At 41.1% G+C, this 17,870-nt stretch overlaps 1 protein-coding gene across 1 annotated transcript in view; it reads left to right on the top strand.

Annotated features, from left to right (window-relative positions):
- HAUS3 (HAUS augmin like complex subunit 3) overlaps positions 1-17,870 on the top strand; it is a 96,538-nt gene that overhangs the window by 62,809 nt on the left and 15,859 nt on the right. The gene's annotated exons all lie outside the window — the stretch shown is intronic.

Here is a 17,870-nt window from a genome sequence, read left to right as displayed (position 1 = left end):
CCTCAAAGTCGCCTCCACCTGCCTACACTTATTAACCCCTAATCTGCCGAGCGGACCGCACCGCTACTATAATAAAGTTATTAACCCCTAATCCGCCTCACTAACCCTATAATAAATAGTATTAACCCCTAATCTGCCCTCCCTAACATCGCCGACACCTAACTTCAATTATTAACCCCTAATCTGCCGACTGGAGCTCACCGCTATTCTAATAAATGTATTAACCCCTAAAGCTAAGTCTAACACTAACACCCCCCTAAGTTAAATATAATTTTAATCTAACGAAATTAATTAACTCTTCTTAAATAAATTATTCCTATTTAAAGCTACTTACCTGTAAAATAAATCCTAATATAGCTACAATATAAATTATAATTATATTATAGCTATTTTAGGATTAATATTTATTTTACAGGTAACTTTGTATTTATTTTAACCAGGTACAATAGCTATTAAATAGTTAAGAACTATTTAATAGCTAAAATAGTTAAAATAATTACAAAATTACCTGTAAAATAAATCCTAACCTAAGTTACAATTAAACCTAACACTACACTATCAATAAATAAATTAAAATACCTACAATTATCTACAATTAAACCTAACACTACACTATCAATAAATTAATTAAATACAATACCTACAAATAACTACAATGAAATAAACTAACTAAAGTACAAAAAATAAAAAATAACTAAGTTATAAAAAAAATATTTACAAACATAAGAAAAATATTACATCAATTTTAAACTAATTACACCTACTCTAAGCCCCCTAATAAAATAACAAAGCCCCCCAAAATAAAAAAATGCCCTACCCTATTCTAGATTACTAAAGTTCAAAGCTCTTTTACCTTACCAGCCCTAAACAGGGCCCTTTGCGGGGCATGCCCCACGAAGTTCAGCTCTTTTGCCTGTAAAAAAAAAACATACAATACCCCCCCCCAACATTACAACCCACCACCCACATACCCCTAATCTAACCCAAACCCCCCTTAAATAAACCTAACACTAAGCTCCTGAAGATCTCCCTACCTTGAGTCATCTTCACCCAGCCGAGCCAAATTCTTCATCCAAGCGGAGCAAGAAGAGGTCTTCCATCCGATTGAAGTCTTCATCCAAGAGGCATCTTCTATCGTCATCCATCCGGAGCGGAGCGGCAGCATCCTGAAGACCTCCAACGCGGAACATCCATCCTGGCCGACGACTGAACGACGAATGACGGTTCCTTTAAATGACATCATCCAAGATGGCGTCCCTCGAATTCAGATTGGCTGATAGGATTCTATCAGCCAATCGGAATTAAGGTAGGAATATTCTGATTGGCTGATGGAATCAGCCAATCAGAATCAAGATTGGATCAGAATCAAGATTGGATCAGCCAATCGGATTGAACTTGATTCTGATTGGCTGATGGAATCAGCCAATCAGAATATTCCTACCTTAATTCCGATTGGCTGATAGAATCCTATCAGCCAATCGGAATTCGAGGGACGCCATCTTGGATGACGTCATTTAAAGGAACCGTCATTCGGCTAGTAGGCGTCGGGAGAAGAGGATGTTCCGCGTCGGATGGAAGATGATGGCTCCCGAAGAAAGAAGATTGAAGATGCGTTGATAGAAGACTTCATCCGGATCATGGACCTCTTCAGCTCTCTCTTGGATGAAAACTTCAGCCGGATCATGGACCTCTTCAGCTCCCGCTTGGATGATGACTTCAGCCGGATCATGGACCTCTTCAGCCCCCCGCTTGGGCTTGGATCAGGACATTGGAGGAGCTCTTCTGGATCGATCGGTGAACCTGGTATGGTGAAGATAAGGTAGGAAGATCTTCAGGGGCTTAGTGTTAGGTTTATTTAAGGGGGGTTTGGGTTAGATTAGGGGTATGTGGGTGGTGGGTTGTTTTGTTGGGGGGGGGGGGTATTGTATGTTTTTTTTTTACAGGCAAAAGAGCTGAACTTCTTGGGGCATGCCCCGCAAAGGGCCCTGTTCAGGGCTGGTAAGGTAAAAGAGCTTTGAACTTTAGTAATCTAGAATAGGGTAGGGCATTTTTTTTATTTTGGGGGGCTTTGTTATTTTATTAGGGGGCTTAGAGTAGGTGTAATTAGTTTAAAATTGTTGTAATATTTTTCTTATGTTTGTAAATATTTTTTTATTTTTTGTAACTTAGTTCTTTTTTATTTTTTGTACTTTAGTTAGTTTATTTAATTGTAGTTATTTGTAGGTATTGTATTTAATTAATTTATTGATAGTGTAGTGTTAGGTTTAATTGTAACTTAGGTTAGGATTTATTTTACAGGTAATTTTGTAATTATTTTAACTAGGTAACTATTAAATAGTTCTTAACTATTTAATAGCTATTGTACCTGGTTAAAATAAATACAAAGTTACCTGTAAAATAAATATTAATCCTAAAATAGCTATAATATAATTATAATTTATATTGTAGCTATATTAGGGTTTATTTTACAGGTAAGTATTTAGCTTTAAATAGGAATAATTTATTTAATAAGAGTTAATTAATTTCGTTAGATTAAAATTATATTTAATTTAGGGGGGTGTTAGTGTTAGGGTTAGACTTAGCTTTAGGGGTTAATACATTTATTAGAATAGCGGTGAGCTCCAGTCGGCAGATTAGGGGTTAATAATTGAAGTTAGGTGTCGGCGATGTTAGGGAGGGCAGATTAGGGGTTTATACTATTTATTATAGGGTTAGTGAGGCGGATTAGGGGTTAATAACTTTATTATAATAGCGGTGCGGTCCGGTCGGAAGATTAGGGGTTATTAAGTGTAGGCAGGTGGAGGCGACGTTGTGGGGGGCAGATTAGGGGTTAATAAATATTAAATAGGGGTCGGCGATGTTAGGGCAGCAGATTAGGGGTACATAGGGATAATGTAAGTAGCGGCAGTTTACGGAGCGGCAGATTATTGGTTAATAATAATATGCAGGGGTCAGCGATAGCGGGGGCGGCAGATTAGGGGTTAATAAGTGTAAGGTTAGGGGTGTTTAGACTCGGGGTACATGTTAGAGTGTTAGGTGCAGACGTAGGAAGTGTTTCCCCATAGCAAACAATGGGGCTGCGTTAGGAGCTGAACGCTGCTTTTTTGCAGGTGTTAGGTTTTTTTTCAGCTCAAACAGCCCCATTGTTTCCTATGGGGGAGTCGTGCACGAGCACGTTTTTGAGGCTGGCCGCGTCCGTAAGCAACTCTGGTATCGAGAGTTGAAGTTGCGTTAAATATGCTCTACGCTCCTTTTTTGGAGCCTAACGCTGACATTATATGGACTCTCAATACCAGAGTTATTTTAAAGGTGCCGCCAGAAAAAAGCCAGCGTTAGCTACGCGGGTCGTTACCGACAAAACTCTAAATCTAGCCGATAGAATCCCTGGCTTTGATTATCAAGCCAAGTCTTTTGATTTTTGTTTCTATTTTTTAATTTGCTTGGCAATAACATATTTTTTAAGGACTTGTTCCGTCTGAATGTTACAACGGGACCATCTCCTATTTTGTCTTTTAAAAGTTTGTCTTGTTTAAGAATAGGCCAATATTTGTGTAGTATGGACTTGATCTCAGGTGCTGCTTCATTATATGTTGTAATGAATCCTGCATTTCTGTTTTGTTTATTATGCTTAGGTGATATATCTTTCTTGCTTTGAATTTCCTGAGAGATATCTATTTGTTTGTTTTTTCCTATCAGTACATCTCTGTCTGCATTTCTTGCTTTAATGTAAGCTGACTCTACTATTTTTTTGTTGTATTGTTTACTCAAAAGTTGGTTCTTGAAAACATTAGCCTCCCTATCATTGTCATCTAGTTTTGAACAATTCCTTCTAATCCTCTGGAATTGTCCAAAAGGAATGTTATTTATCCATGATTTATGGTGTCCACTGTTAGGGGTAGATTTCCTATATAATTTTGTTAGAATTTGTTCTTTATCATGGTACAATATGAGATCTGAAAACTAAATTTCTCCAACATAGGTGTGTCCGGTCCACGGCGTCATCCTTACTTGTGGGATATTCTCTTCCCCAACAGGAAATGGCAAAGAGCCCAGCAAAGCTGGTCACATGATCCCTCCTAGGCTCCGCCTACCCCAGTCATTCTCTTTGCCGTTGTACAGGCAACATCTCCACGGAGATGGCTTAGAGTTTTTTAGTGTTTAACTGTAGTTTTTATTATTCAATCAAGAGTTTGTTATTTTAAAATAGTGCTGGTATGTACTATTTACTCTGAAACAGAAAAGAGATGAAGATTTCTGTTTGTATGAGGAAAATGATTTTAGCAACCGTTACTAAAATCCATGGCTGTTCCACACAGGACTGTTGAGAGGAATTAACTTCAGTTGGGGGAACAGTGAGCAGTCTTTTGCTGCTTGAGGTATGACACATTCTAACAAGACGATGTAATGCTGGAAGCTGTCATTTTCCCTATGGGATCCGGTAAGCCATTTTTATTCAGACAGTAAATAAGGGCTTCACAAGGGCTTATTAAGACTGTAGACATTTTCTGGGCTAAATCGATCATATTTACACATATTTAGCCTTGAGGAATCATTTAATCTGGGTATTTTTTGTAAAATAATATCGGCAGGCACTGTTTTAGACACCTTATTCTATAGGGGCTTTCCCTAATCATAGTCAGAGCCTCATTTTCGCGCCGGTATGGCGCACTTGTTTTTGAGAACAGCATGACATGCAGCTGCATGTGTGTGGAGCTCTGATACATAGAAAAGTCTTTCTGAAGGCATCATTTGGTATCGTATTCCCCTTTGGGCTTGGTGGTCCATTTTATGTGTGAAGGAGAGGTTCATTTCATTGGAATTGACGTATTGCATAAATTCGTTTTCCATATCAATACAATATCGTCAAGAAATCTCCCCCACCACACTATATTATCTCTGAAGATATTGTTGTTATAAATATATAGTTCTTCCCAGAAACCCATATAGATATTGGCATAGCTAGGTGCCATGATGGTCCCCATAGCTGTGTCACTGGTTTGTAAGTAAAAATTTCCTTTAAATTGAAAGTTATTTTTTTCCAGAACAAATCTAGCACTTTGTTCAATAAACTGTCTCAGATCTTCTGGTAAATTGGTTTTATCTTTTAACACGGTTTTAGTACTTCAATTCCTTTATTATGAGGGATGTTTGTGTATAGGGTTGCCACATCCATGGTAACCCATTTATATTCTTCCTTCCATTTTAATTGTTCATTTTTTTTTACTGTATCAATAGTGTCTTTTAGATAGGATTGTAATTTTGGTACTAATGGTTTGATATGAAAATCAACAAATTCAAAGAGTCTCGCCGTTAAGAGTCGATCCCTGATACGATTGGTCGAACTGGTGGGTTTGTTATCTTTATGTATTTTGGGGAGATGATCGAATACTGCTGTTTTAGGATGTAGATTGTTTAAATATTTAAATTCATGGTTATTTAATATACCTTTGAATTTGGCTTTGTCTAATAAATTGATGTATTCTTTTAAAAAAAATAGTTCTTGGGTCTCCCCTCAATTTTAGATATGTGTTACCGTCTCCTAGGAGGTGGAATGCCTCCTTCAAATAGTCTGCTCTATTTTGGAGCACCAAACCTCCTCCCTTATCAGCTTCACGTATGATGAGATCATTATTATTTTTAATGGTGGTTAAGAATTCTTTCTCTTTTTTACTGAAGTTATCTTTTTTTTATTTTATAATTATTGCAAAGTTCTGTTAGAGTGAAAGTAACTACTATTGTTGTTGCTAGTAGTTTCACTATAGGGTTCTGTTTCCAGTTCTTGTAAAGTGATTAGAGCTTCAAGATCTGTATCAGTCAATGTTGATGGATCTTCTATATCAAATCAATAATTTCCTTATTAAGTTGGTTTATTTTAAATTGTCTGTATTTGATAGCACTATTGACTAGATTGAATGAACTTTCTTCTAAAGAAGTTTCCCATTCTGAAATATATTCGACATCTTCCTGGTCGAATATATTCGGTTTAGACAGGCGAAGGCCTCTTGGGACTACTTTATATTTCTCTTGTTAAGTGTGTTCAGTCCACGGGTCATCCATTACTTATGGGATATATTCTCCTTCCCAACAGGAAGTTGCAAGAGGATCACCCAAGCAGAGCTGCTATATAGCTCCTCCCCTCACATGTCATATCCAGTCATTCTCTTGCAACTCTCAACAAAGAAGGAGGTTGTGAGAGGAGTTAGGAGTTTTTTACTTAATTATTCTTCAATCAAAAGTTTGTTATTTTAAATGGCACCGGAGTGTGCTGTTTTTTCTCTCAGGCAGTATTGAGAAGAAGAATCTGCCTGCGTTTTCTATGATCTTAGCAGACGTAACTAAGATCCACTGGCTGTTCTCGCACATTCTGAGGAGTGGGGTAACTTCAGAAAAGGGAATAGCATGCGGGGTCCCCTGCAAATGAGGTATGTGCGGTAAAATATTTTCTAGGAATGGAATTGACTAAGAAAACACTGCCGATACCCATATGATGTAAGTACAGCCTAAAATGCAGTAGTAGCGACTGGTATCAGGCTGGTTAATGTATGCACAGTAGAGTTATTTTCTAGGGAATAGAATTTGACTGAAAAAATACTGTTAATACTGAAATAATGTATGAGCCTTAACTGCAGTAGAAGCGACTGGTAGCAGGCTTAGTGATAACTTTACACAACATCTGAAATGTTGTTTTTTAAAACGTTTACTGGCATGTTAATCGTTTTGTGAGGTACTTTGGTGATAAATCTCTTGGGGCATGTTTTTTTCCACATGGCTAACGTATATTTCTCTTGTTAAGTGTGTTCAGTCCACGGGTCATCCATTACTTATGGGATATATTCTCCTCCCCAACAGGAAGTTGCAAGAGGATCACCCAAGCAGAGCTGCTATATAGCTCCTCCCCTCACATGTCATACCCAGTCATTCTCTTGCAACCTAACTAAAGATAGGTCGTTGTGAGAGGTCTGTGGTGTTTTTAAACTTTTTAAAAGTTTATTTCTTCAATCAAAAGTTTGTTATTTTAAATGGCACCGGAGTGTGCTGTTTGTTTCTCAGGCAGCATTAGAAGAAGAATCTGCCTGCGTTTTCTATGATCTTAGCAGACGTAACTAAGATCCACTGGCTGTTCTCGCACTGGGGTAGCTTCAGATAATGGGAATAGCATGCCGGGGTTCCCCGCAAATGAGGTATGTGCAGTACAATATTTTCTGGGAATGGAATTGACTAAGAAAACACTGCTGTTACCCATATGATGTAAGTACAGCCTTAAATGCAGTAGTAGCGACTGGTATCAGGCTGATAAATGTATGCGCAGTTGAGTTATTTTCTAGGGTCTAGAATTTGACTGAGAAAATACTGCTAATACTGAAATAATGTATAAGCCTTAACTGCAGTAGAAGCGACTGGTAGCAGGCTTAGTAATAACTTTGCATGACATTGAAAAAGTTTGGTTTTTAAAACGTTTACTGGCATGTTATTCGTTTTGTGAGGTACTTTGGTGATAAATCTTTATGGGCATGATTTTTTTCCATATGGCTAACGTATATTTCTGCATAGAAACCGTTATATCAGGTCTCCCACTGTTGTAATAATGAGTGGGAGGGGCCTTTTTTAGCGCCTTGTTGCGCAGCTAAAATTCTAGCACAGTCTTCCTGTTTTCTTCCTCCTTGATCCAGGACGTCTCTAGAGAGCTCAGGGGTCTTCAAAATTCATTTTTGAGGGAGGTAATCAGTCACAGCAGACCTGTGACAGTGTGTTTGACTGTGATTAAAGCATTAAATCTTAAATTGATTATCCGTTTTGGGTATTGAGGGGTTAATCATCCTTTTGCTAATGGGTGCAATCCTCTGCTAATTTAATACATTTACTATTAAAAATTGTTTGCTATAACTGAATTAGTTCATTGTTATTCAACTGTGTTTTGCAGCGTTTTTTATATTGCTTGTAAACTTATTGAAAGTAATTTCCAAGCTTGCTAGCTTCATTGCTAGTCTGTTTAAACATGTCTGATACAGAGGAATCTGCTTGTTCATTATGTTTAAAAGCCGATGTGGAGCCCAATAGAAATATGTGTACCAATTGTATTGATGTTACTTTAAATAAAAGTCAGTCTTTACCGGTAAAGAAATTATCACCAGACAACGAGGGGGAAGTTATGCCGTCTAACTCTCCTCACGTGTCAGTACCTTCGTCTCCCGCTCAGGGGGTGCGTGATGTTGTGGCGCCAAGTACATCAAGGCCCTTACAAATCACTTTGCAAGATATGGCTAATGTTATGAAAGAAGTATTATCTAATTTGCCTGAGTTAAGAGGCAAGCGCGATAGCTCTGGGTTAAGGACAGAGCGCGCTGATGACACGAGAGCCATGTCTGATACTGCGTCACAATTTGCAGAACATGAGGACGGAGAGCTTCATTCTGTGGGTGACGGATCTGATCCAGGGAGACCGGATTCAGAAATTTCAAATTTTAAATTTAAGCTTGAGAACCTCCGTGTATTGCTAGGGGAGGTGTTAGTGGCTCTGAATGATTGTGACACAGTCGCAATCCCAGAGAAATTATGTAGGCTGGATAGATACTATGCGGTACCGGTATGTACTGACGTTTTTCCTATACCGAAAAGGCTTACAGAGATTATTAGCAAGGAGTGGGATAGACCTGGTGTGCCCTTTTCCCCTCCTCCGATATTTAGAAAAATGTTCCTTATAAACGCCGCCACACAAGACTTATGGCAGACGGTCCCTAAGGTGGAGGGAGCAGTTTCTACTTTAGCCAAGCGTACCACTATCCCGGTGGAGGATAGTTGTTCTTTCTCAGATCCAATGGATAAAAAATTAGAGGGTTACCTTAATAAAATGTTTGTTCAACAAGGTTTCATATTACAGCCCCTTGCATGCATTGCGCCCGTCACTGCTGCAGCGGCTTTCTGGTTTGAGTCTCTAGAAGAGGCTATTCGCACAGCACCATTGGATGAGATCATGAACAAGCTTAAAGCTCTTAAGCTAGCTAATGCATTTGTTTCGCCGTTGTGCACTTAACCAAACTAACGGCTAAGAACTCCGGATTTGCCATCCAGGCGCGCAGAGCACTATGGCTTAAATCCTGGTCAGCAGATGTGACTTCTAAATCTAAATTGCTTAATATTCCTTTCAAAGGGCAAACCTTATTCGGGCCCGGCTTGAAAGAAATTATTGCTGACATTACTGGAGGTAAGGGTCACTCCCTTCCTCAGGATAGGGCCAAATCAAAGGCCAAACAGTCTAATTTTCGTGCCTTTTGTAATTTCAATGCAGGAGCAGCATCAACTTCCTCCGCTCCAAAACAGGAAGGAACTGCTGCTCGTTACAGACAGGGTTGGAAAAGCAACCAATCCTGGAACAAGGGCAAGCAGGCCAGAAAGCCTACTTCTGCCCCTAAGACAGTATGAAGGAAGGGCCCCCTATCCGGATACGGATCGAGTGGGGGGCAGACTCTCTCTCTCTTCGCCCAGGCTTGGGCAAGAGATGTCCAGGATCCCTGGACGTTGGAGATCATATCTCAGGGATACCTTCTGGACTTCAAAGCTTCTCCTCCACAAGGGAGATTTCATCTGTCAAGGTTATCAACAAACCTAATAAAGAAAGAGGCATTTCTACAATGTGTACAAGACCTCTTAGTAATGGGAGTGATCCACCCAGTTCCGCGAATGGAACAAGGGCAAGGGTTTTACTCAAATCTGTTTGTGGTTCCCAAAAAAGAGGGAACCTTCAGACCAATCTTGGACCTAAAGATCTTAAACAAGTTCCTAAGGGTTCCATCGTTCAAAATGGAAACTATTCAAACCATCCTACCCATGATCCAAGAGGGTCAGTATATGACCACAGTGGACTTAAAGGATGCCTACCTTCACATACCGATTCACAAAGATCATTATCGGTACCTAAGGTTTGCCTTTCTAGACAGGCATTACCAGTTTGTAGCTCTTCCCTTCGGGTTAGCTACGGCCCCGAGAATTTTTACAAAGGTTCTGGGCTCACTTCTGGCGGTTCTAAGACCGCGAGGCATAGCGGTGGCTCCGTACCTAGACGACATTCTGATACAAGTGTCGAGTTTTCAAAACGCAAAGTCTCATACAGAGATAGTTCTTGCATTTCTGAGGTCGCATGGGTGGAAAGTGAACGTGGAAAAGAGTTCTCTGTTACCACTCACAAGGGTTCCTTTTCTAGGGACTCTGATAGATTCTGTAGAGATGAAGATTTACCTGACGGAGTCCAGGTTATCAAAGATTCTAAATGCTTGCCGTGTCCTTCATTCCATTCCAAGGCCATCAGTAGCTCAGTGCATGGAAGTAATCGGCTTAATGGTCGCGGCAATGGACATAGTGCCATTTGCGCGCCTGCATCTCAGACCGCTGCAATTATGCATGCTAAGTCAGTGGAATGGGGATTATTCAGATCTGTCCCCTCTACTGAATCTGGACCAGGAGGCCAGAGATTCTCTTCTCTGGTGGTTGTCGCGGGTTCATCTGTCCAAAGGAATGACTTTTCGCAGGCCAGATTGGACGATTGTAACAACAGATGCCAGCCTACTAGGCTGGGGTGCAGTCTGGAACTCCCTGAAGGCTCAGGGATCGTGGCCTCAGGAGGAGAAACTCCTCCCAATAAATATTCTGGAATTAAGAGCAATATTCAATGCTCTTCTAGCTTGGCCTCAGTTAGCAACACTGAGGTTCATCAGATTTCAGTCGGACAACATCACGACTGTGGCTTACATCAACCATCAAGGGGGAACCAGGAGTTCCCTAGCGATGTTAGAAGTCTCCAAGATAATTCGCTGGGCAGAGTCTCACTCTTGCCACCTGTCAGCGATCCACATCCCAGGCGTGGAGAACTGGGAGGCGGACTTTCTAAGTCGCCAGACTTTTCATCCGGGGGAGTGGGAACTTCATCCGGAGGTCTTTGCTCAACTGATTCATCGTTGGGGCAAACCAGAACTGGATCTCATGGCGTCTCGCCAGAACGCCAAGCTTCCTTGTTACGGATCCAGATCCAGGGACCCGGGAGCGGTGCTGATAGATGCTCTAGCAGCCCCTTGGGGTTTCAAGATGGCTTATGTGTTTCCTCCGTTTCCGTTGCTGCCTCGATTGATTGCCAGGATCAAACAGGAGAGAGCATCAGTGATTTTGATAGCGCCTGCGTGGCCACGCAGGACCTGGTATGCAGTCCTAGTGGACATGTCGTCCTGTCCACCATGGTCTCTGCCTCTGAGGCAGGACCTTCTAATTCAGGGTCCTTTCAACCATCCAAGCCTAATTTCTCTGAGGCTGACTGCATGGAGATTGAACGCTTGATTCTATCAAAGCGTGGTTTCTCGGAGTCGGTTATTGATACATTAATATAGGCTCGGAAACCTGTTACCAGAAAAATTTACCATAAGATATGGCGTAAATATTTATATTGGTGTGAATCCAAGAATTACTCATGGTTCTGCTCTGTCTATTCTTTTACACAAACGTCTGGCAGAAGTTCCAGACGTTCAGGCTTTTTGTCAGGCTTTAGCTAGGATTAAGCCTGTGTTTAAGACTGTTGCTCCACCGTGGAGCTTAAACTTAGTTCTTAAAGTTCTTCAAGGTGTTCCGTTTGAACCCCTTCATTCCATTGATATTAAGCTGTTATCTTGGAAAGTTCTGTTTTTGATGGCTATTTCCTCGGCTCGAAGAGTCTGAGTTATCTGCCTTACATTGTGATTCCCCTTATCTGATTTTTCATTCAGACAAGGTAGTTCTGTGTACTAAACTTGGGTTTTTACCTAAGGTAGTTTCTAACAGGAATATCAATCAAGAGATTGTTGTTCCATCATTATGTCCTAATCCTTCTTCAAAGAAGGAACGTCTTTTGCATAATCTGGATGTAGTCCGTGCCCTGAAGTTCTACTTACAGGCAACTAAAGACTTTCGGCAAACTTCTTCTCTGTTTGTCGTTTATTCTGGACAGAGGAGAGGTCAAAAGGCTTCGGCCACCTCTCTCTTTTTGGCTTCGTAGCATAATTCGTTTAGCCTATGAGACTGCTGGACAGCAGCCCCCTGAAAGAATTACAGCTCATTCAACTAGAGCTGTTGCTTCCACCTGGGCCTTTAAGAATGAGGCCTCTGTTGAACAGATTTGCAAGGCTGCAACTTGGTCTTCACTTCATACCTTTTCAAAATTTTACAAATTTGACACTTTTGCTTCTTCGGAGGCTGTTTTTGGGAGAAAGGTTCTACAGGCAGTGGTTCCTTCTGTTTAATGTTCCTGCCTTGTCCCTCCCATCATCCGTGTACTTTAGCTTTGGTATTGGTATCCCATAAGTAATGGATGACCCGTGGACTGAACACACTTAACAAGAGAAAACATAATTTATGCTTACCTGATAAATTTATTTCTCTTGTAGTGTGTTCAGTCCACGGCCCGCCCTGTCTTTTTGAGGCAGTTCTAAATTTTGATTAAAACTCCAGTCACCACTGCACCCTATAGTTTCTCCTTTCTCGTCTTGTTTTGGTCGAATGACTGGATATGACATGTGAGGGGAGGAGCTATATAGCAGCTCTGCTTGGGTGATCCTCTTGCAACTTCCTGTTGGGAAGGAGAATATATCCCATAAGTAATGGATGACCCGTGGACTGAACACACTACAAGAGAAATAAATTTATCAGGTAAGCATAAATTATGTTTTTACATATCTTTCTAAATTGACACTGTCGTGCCAATGATTCAATTGTTTTCTACTAATTCTTCCAGTGTGCCAAAATTATGTTGGGGACTCCTGGAGTGAGCTACAAAGCGTACTTCATATACATATGGCCTCCTTAGCAAAGAAGGAAAGTCCTACAAATGTAGAGCTGACAAGAGTCACTTAAGTTAAAGTCCTGGTCGACTTGACTTCCAAATGGAGCAATTCAGTCAAGAAAGTCACCCAATATAGTAATGTAGGATAAAAGTCAGTACTTAGCTTATCTCCACTTAAACATAGGTTGCAGGTTCGTGATTAAGTGGTACTTCCAATCTCAGAATTCAGAACCAGGTGGTCTATGTGCTCAGCTAATGCGGTCAACATCCACCGGCGTGTCCAGTCAGGCTAGCAACCCCCCGGTCGCTTCGGTAGGACATGGCCACAAGTCGCTGACCCAACCGTCTCCACGTGGTATCCAGGACGCTCTGACGTCAGAGCGACAGCACTACTGGTAAGCGAACAATGATGAGATCACTATAGGTATCGAATCCACCAAGCACCTGTGATAAGCGGGCAAGGGCCGAGTCCTCAGTCAGCCATAAGCGGTATCCCTCCCGCTGTACTCAAACTCTGTATGCAACGGAGGAAAGAACTGGGACTAGAGGCTCAAAACGTAATGTAGCTGTGTTTATTCAGCAGCGTTGCTTGTTACAAGGTGAATAACCAAGATGACACCTGACGGGTTTCGCACATGCGCTTCATCAGAGGAGTGTGTGTGTGAATATATATATATATATATGTATGTATGTGTGTGTGTGTGTGTGTGTATATATATATATATATATATATATATATATATATATATATATATATATATATATATATATATATATATACATATACACAGGTAGCACTCAGTTTACGCCGGGGTTAGGTTCCAGAAGGAATGGTTGTAATTTGAAACAGTTGTAAATTGAAACCCAGTTTATAATGTAAGTCAATGGGAAGTGAGGGAGTTAGGTTCCAGGCCCCTCTCAAAATTGTCATAAGTAACACCTAATACCTTATTTTTAAAGCTTTGAAATGAAGACTTTAAATGGTAAACAGCATTATATATCAATCTAAGTTTAATAAACAAAAACAAAATCACACAACAGACTATCATCATCAAACTAAGTTTAATGTAGAAAAACGTTTTTTTACTTAGATTTTTCTGTAGCTAAGGGAAGTGGCTGCTAGAGCTTGTGTCTTTAAAAACGGATCCATTGCTCAGGTCTGGTTATACACTGATTAGCCTGTCTGTGTTTAATCACACAACAGACTGCATCATCATCAAACTAAGTTTAATGAACAAAAATGTTTTTCTCTTGTTAAGTGTATCCAGTCCACGGATCATCCATTACTTGTGGGATATTCTCCTTCCCAACCGGAAGTTGCAAGAGGATCACCCACAGCAGAGCTGCTATATAGCTCCTCCCCTCACTGCCATATCCAGTCATTCTCTTGCAACTCTCAACAAAGATGGAGGTCGTAAGAGGACTGTGGTGTTTTATTCTTAGTTTATTTCTTCAATCAAAAGTTTGTTATTTTTAAATGGTACCGGAGTGTACTGTTTATCTCAGGCAGTATTTAGAAGAAGAATCTGCCTGCGTTTTCTATGATCTTAGCAGAAGTAACTAAGATCCTTTGCTGTTCTCACACATTCTGAGGAGTGAGGTAACTTCAGAGAGGGAATGGCGTGCAGGTTTTCCTGCAATAAGGTATTTGCAGTTAATATTTTTCTAGGGATGGAATTTGCTAGAAAATGCTGCTGATACCGAAGTAATGTAAGTAAAGCCTTAAATGCAGTGATAGCGACTGGTATCAGGCTTATTAATAGAGATACATACTCTTATAAAAGTGTATTTTAAAATGTTTGCTGGCATGTTTAATCGTTTTTTATATATGTTTGGTGATAAAACTTATTGAGGCCTAGTTTTTTCCACATGGTTGGCTTGAATTTTGCCTAGAAACAGTTCCCTGAGGCTTTCCACTGTTGTAATATGAGTGGGAGGGGCCTATTTTAGCGCTTTTTTTTTGCGCAGCAAAAATTAGACACAGACATCCAGCTTTTTCCTGCATGATCCAGGACTTCTCTGAAGGGCTCAAAAGGCTTCAAAAGTCGTATTGAGGGAGGTAAAAAGCCACAGTAGAGCTGTGGCAGTTGTTGTGACTGTTTAAAAAACGTTTTTGTCATTTGTTATTCCGTTTTTTGTATTAAGGGGTTAATCATCCATTTGCAAGTGGGTGCAATGCTCTGCTAACTTATTACATACACTGTAAAAAATTTGTTAGTGTAACTGCCTTTTTTCACTATTATTTCAAATTTGGACAAAATTTGTGTTTCTTAAAGGCGCAGTAACATTTTTTATATTGCTTGTAAACTTGTTTTAAAATGTTTTCCAAGCTTGCTAGTCTCATTTCTAGTCTGTTTAAACATGTCTGACACAGAGGAACCTACTTGTTCATTATGTTTGAAAGCCATGGTGGAGCCCCATAGGAGAATGTGTACTAAATGTATTGATTTCACCTTAAACAGTAAAGATCAGTCTTTATCTATAAAAGAATTATCACCAGAGGGTTCTGTCGAGGGGGAAGTTATGCCGACTAACTCTCCCCACGTGTCAGACCCTTCGCCTCCCGCTCAGGGGACGCACGCTAATATGGCGCCAATTACATCAGGGACTCCCATAGCGATTACCTTGCAGGACATGGCTGCAATCATGAATAATACCCTGTCAGAGGTATTATCTAGATTGCCTGAATTAAGAGGCAAGCGCGACAGCTCTGGGGTTAGGAGAGATACAGAGCGCGCAAATGCTGTAAGAGCCATGTCTAGTACTGCGTCACAGTATGCAGAACATGAGGACGGAGAGCTTCAGTCTGTGGGTGACATCTCTGACTCGGGGAAACCTGATTCAGAGATTTCTAATTTTAAATTTAAGCTTGAGAACCTCCGTGTATTGCTTGGGGAGGTATTAGCTGCTCTGAATGACTGTAACACAGTTGCAATTCCAGCGAAATTGTGTAGGCTGGATAGATACTATGCGGTGCCGGTGTGTACTGATATTTTTCCTATACCTAAAAGGCTTACAGAAATTATTAGCAAGGAGTGGGATAGACCCGGTGTGCCCTTTTCCCCACCTCCTATATTTAGGAAAATGTTTCCAATAGACGCCACTACATGGGACTTATGGCAGACGGTCCTTAAGGTGGAGGGAGCAGTTTCTACTTTAGCAAAGCGTACCACTATCCCGGTTGAGGACAGTTGTGCTTTTTCAGATCCAATGGATAAAAAAATTGGAGGGTTACCTTAAGAAAATGTTTATTCAACAAGGTTTTATTTTACAGCCCCTTGCATGCATTGCGCCTGTCACTGCTGCGGCGGCATTCTGTTTTGAGGCCCTGGAAGAGGCCATCCATACAGCTCCATTGAATGAAATTATTGACAAGCTTAGAACGCTTAAGCTAGCTAACTCATTTGTTTCTGATGCCATTGTTCATTTGACTAAACTAACGGCTAAGAATTCCGGATTCGCCATCCAGGCGCGTAGGGCGCTATGGCTTAAATCCTGGTCAGCTGACGTGACTTCAAAGTCTAAATTACTCAACATTCCTTTCAAGGGGCAGACCTTATTCGGGCCTGGCTTGAAGGAAATTATTGCTGACATTACTGGAGGCAAGGGTCATACCCTTCCTCAGGACAGGGCCAAATCAAAGGCCAAACAGTCTAATTTTCGTGCCTTTCAAAATTTCAAGGCAGGAGCAGCATCAACTTCCTCCGCTTCAAAACAAGAGGGAGCCGTTGCTCATTCCAGACAGGCCTGGAAACCTAACCAGTCCTGGAACAAGGGCAAGCAGGCCAGAAAGCCTGCTGCTGCCCCCAAGACAGCATGAAGGAACGGCCCCCTATCCGGAAACGGATCTAGTGGGGGGCAGACTTTCTCTCTTCGCCCAGGCGTGGGCAAGAGATGTTCAGGATCCCTGGGCGTTGGAGATAATATCTCAGGGATATCTTCTGGACTTCAAAGCTTCTCCTCCACAAGGGAGATTTCATCTTTCAAGGTTATCAGCAAACCAGATACAGAAAGAGGCATTCCTAAGCTGTGTGCAAGACCTCCTAGTAATGGGAGTGATCCATCCAGTTCCGCGGACGGAACAAGGACAGGGGTTTTATTCAAATCTGTTTGTGGTTCCCAAGAAAGAGGGAACCTTCAGACCAATCTTGGATCTAAAGATCTTAAATTCCTCAGAGTTCCATCATTCAAAATGGAAACTATTCGCGATCGGAACAGGGACAAGGATTTTACTCAAATCTATTTGTGGTTCCCAAAAAAGAGGTAACCTTCGGACCAATCTTGGACTTAAAGATCTTAAACAAATTCCTAAGGGTACCATCGTTCAAGATGGAAACCATTCGAACCATCCTACCCATGATCCAAGAGGGTCAGTACATGACCACAGTGGACTTAAAGGATGCCTACCTTCACATACCGATTCACAAAGATCATCATCGGTTCCTAAGGTTTGCCTTTCTGGACAGGCATTACCAATTTGTAGCTCTTCCCTTCGGGTTGGCCACAGCCCCGAGAATTTTTACAAAGGTTCTGGGCTCACTTCTGGCGGTTCTAAGACCGCAAGGCATAGCGGTGGCTCCTTATCTAGACGACATCCTGATACAGGCGTCAAGCTTTCAAATTGCCAAGTCTCATACAGAGATAGTTTTGGCATTTCTGAGGTCGCATGGGTGGAAAGTGAACGTGGAAAAGAGTTCTCTATCCCCACTCACAAGAGTCTCCTTCCTAGGGACTCTTATAGATTCTGTAGAGATGAAAATTTACCTGACGGAGTCCAGGTTATCAAAACTTCTAAATGCTTGCCGTGTCCTTCATTCCATTCCACGTCCGTCAGTGGCTCAGTGCATGGAAGTAATCGGCTTAATGGTAGCGGCAATGGACATAGTACCATTTGCGCGCCTGCATCTCAGACCGCTGCAATTATGCATGCTAAGTCAGTGGAATGGGGATTACTCAGATTTGTCCCCTCTACTAAATCTGGATCAAGAGATCAGAGATTATCTTCTCTGGTGGCTATCTCGGGTCCATCTGTCCAAGGGTATGACCTTCCGCAGGCCAGATTGGACGATTGTAA

Source organism: Bombina bombina, chromosome 2 (assembly GCF_027579735.1).
Source record: "Bombina bombina isolate aBomBom1 chromosome 2, aBomBom1.pri, whole genome shotgun sequence".
In the NCBI taxonomy this organism is placed as follows: Eukaryota; Metazoa; Chordata; class Amphibia; order Anura; family Bombinatoridae; genus Bombina; species Bombina bombina.
This window is presented reverse-complemented; position numbering and strand designations above follow the sequence as displayed.